This window comes from Octodon degus, unplaced genomic scaffold, assembly GCF_000260255.1.
Source record: "Octodon degus isolate 3935 unplaced genomic scaffold, OctDeg1.0 scaffold00083, whole genome shotgun sequence".
Classification (NCBI taxonomy): Eukaryota; Metazoa; Chordata; class Mammalia; order Rodentia; family Octodontidae; genus Octodon; species Octodon degus.
In genome coordinates this window covers 8,816,774-8,819,721 of record NW_004524659.1, presented here as the reverse complement: position 1 = coordinate 8,819,721, position 2,948 = coordinate 8,816,774, and the positions used below count along the sequence as shown (strand labels likewise).

At 42.1% G+C, this 2,948-nt stretch overlaps 1 protein-coding gene across 3 annotated transcripts in view; it reads right to left on the bottom strand.

Annotated features, from left to right (window-relative positions):
* Wdr62 (WD repeat domain 62) overlaps positions 1-2,948 on the bottom strand; it is a 51,410-nt gene that overhangs the window by 24,353 nt on the left and 24,109 nt on the right. The window lies entirely within an intron of this gene.

Below are 2,948 nucleotides of genomic sequence, written 5' to 3'. Positions count from 1 at the left end.
CTGGGCGTGATGGCACATGCCTGTGATCCCTGCACTCGAGGGTGGAAGGAGGAGGTTCACCTTGAGTTCTAGGCTGCCCCTCAGCTACACAGTGCATTTAAAGTCAGCCTGAACTACATAGTTGTACCCTGTCTCAAATTACAAAACAGAAAAAAAAAAAAAAAAATCATAAAATACAGAGGATGTTTAAGTTTAAAAAAAATTACAGTAAAAGACACATTGTCATTAATTGTCCTCAAAACACTCCCCCTTACTTCAAACACACTTATGCTATCATTCTTGCCATTTTCTGAAGCAGTTCTGAAAGTTCTCTTTTGTATCTTTAATTGTACCATCCTGGTGATCCTGAATTGATTTACAACATTAACCTCTCCTGGTCATTTTGACTTAGGGGAGAGCAAGAAGTTACATGCAGTAAGATGCAGTAAATAAGGTAGATGAGGACACACTGTTATGTTTTTACAAGCCTGCTTTCCACCAGACAGCATTCAGCAGCAGCATTCACTGTATTTCTGAATATATCTTACAGTCATAAAAAAAGAATTCCAGAACTGGCTCAGAAAGTGTCAAAATCCTTGGAATAAATGTGTTCAAAGAAACAAAGCATTACTTATTTATTTTTGAGTCAGAGTCTGGCTATGCAGTTCAGGCTGGCCTTGAACTCACTAGGTAACCCAGGCTGGCTTCAAACTCATAGCAATGCACCTGCCTCAGCCACCCAAATGCTGGACAGGTGTGTGCCACCATCCCTGTTCCTTTCTTATTTTCAGACAAGGTTTGCTATATAGTTCAGGCTGGTCTTGAACTCACTATGTAGCCCAGGCTGGCCTTGAACTCGAAGCAATCCTCCTGTCTCAGCTTTCTTGAATGCTGGGATTAGAGGCATGCACCACCACACCTGGAGGAAGGGGGAGTATTTTGAGGATTAATGGCAAGATCTTTTTTTAGAGACAGGGTTTCCCTTGGTAGTGCAGGCTGACCTTGAACTCACTTATGTAGCCCAGGCCCACCTCAAACTCACAGCAATCCTCCTACCTCAGCCTCCCAGGTGCTGGGATTACAAGTGTGTGCTGTCATACGTGGTGGCAATGTCTTTTTTACAGTAAAAGTTTTTTAAAAATTTAAGCCTACACTATGCTCTTCCATCTCCTCCTTTCCAGAAGCTGCTAAGTCTTCATGGCATTTTGCTTTACTAGATGCGGAGCAGCTGTATGCTGAGGATACATGGAAGCTGAAGGTACATAACCACATGGCCCCTCTGGTGAGATCTGCACCCCAGCTGGCACCAATAGCTAAGCCGCCAGCAGCAGCCCTACCACATGCAGTGGGCTCACCTGCTGTTGCTCCCCACCAGCCAGCTCTGATGGCCCAGATGGCACCACTGCACGTGGTATGGTTATGGGTTCTGCTGTTGGATGCCATCATTGCAGGCCTTGTGCAGAAGATTAACACTGGGCCTCCAGAGCAGGAGCTTCAGGGAACCCAGCCTGTGCAGCAGCAGGGACTTGGTGGCCCTTATGTTATAAATGCAAAGTTTCTGGAGTGTTCACAGAACCAGGATGACCTTAAGCTCTGTGCAATTTTCAATGAGGTACAGAAACAATGCAAAATTATAAATGGATTTGCCTAATCAAGATATTCACACTGAAGCAACTCAGTGGTTGCCTAGATCTGGAGGGGCATTGGGAGATATGGCCAGTAGGTAGTGTGTTTCAATTAGGGATAACAAAAATGCCCTAAGCTTAATTTAAAAACAATTTTTTTAAAGTTATGTATTTATTTAGTTGGTTTAGGGTCTCGCTATGCAGCTCAGACTCATAGTGATTCTGTCTCAGTCTCCCCAGTGCTGGGATTACAGTGTACACCACCTTGCCCCATATCAGTGGCTGGCAGAGCAGGCCCAGGGTTCCAGGGCTGGCATAGCATGTGGTACTGGGGATTGAACTCGGGTCCTTGTGCTTGCCAGGCAGGTGCTTAGACTGCTGGGCTATCTCCCCAGCCCCTAAGCTTAATTATGGTTATAATTTTGCAACTCTGTTAATATGCTGGAATCCATTGAATCCTGTAATTTAAGTATGTAGTTTTTGTAGCATGTAAGTTTTTAGTTCAATGAAGTTTTATTAAAAAATAAACTGAAGAACTAGGAATTCAACTCTGAATTGTATTAGCATGAAAACTAATTAATATGCAATGTATTAATTATTGTAACTGTCCTAACCTGTTTTGAGACTCATTGCTATTTCTTTCTCATTAAAATAAAAAAATTTAAAAGAAAATATAATAATGAAAATATAAGGGCCAGCCAGATAGCTCAGAGGACTAAAGCTCCTGCTTAGGCAGAGCACAGTGGTGCTGTGCCAGCCTTGCCCCTAGGGCACCCTGAGATGGCAACTGAGACTGGGCGTGGTGGTGTGCGCCTGCAATCCCAGCGCTTGAGAGGCTGAAAACAGGAGAATCACTACAAGTCTGATCTACATAGTGAGACCCTGTAGAACCTGTGCTAAATACAGAAACAAGACAATAAAAAATAAAAAAATAACAAAAATATAAAGTATAAAACTGTAAGTTAAACCTCTTCAGAATAGCAATGAAGAGCGCATGCTGCCTATGTAGAACTTCACAGAAATGGTGTATGCTTTGAGACAAATGTTGGTCTTAAACCAGCTGTGGTGCATGCACATAATCTCAGCACTCGGGTTTGTACCAGGAGGATCATCATGAGTTTGAGGCCAGTGTTTGCGGTCAGACAACATAGTGAGTTTGAGACCAGCCTAAACTACATAGTAATACCGTCTCAAAAACAATTGTGATATCGCTTGTGAATTAGAATAAAGTGATTTTCTTGAAACAAAATAAATCTACTTTGCTTATTAGCCTGTGTATCCTACTAATGTCCTTTTCTTTCAGTGATTACTAAACTTGTGATTAAATATAATTTTTTTTTTTTT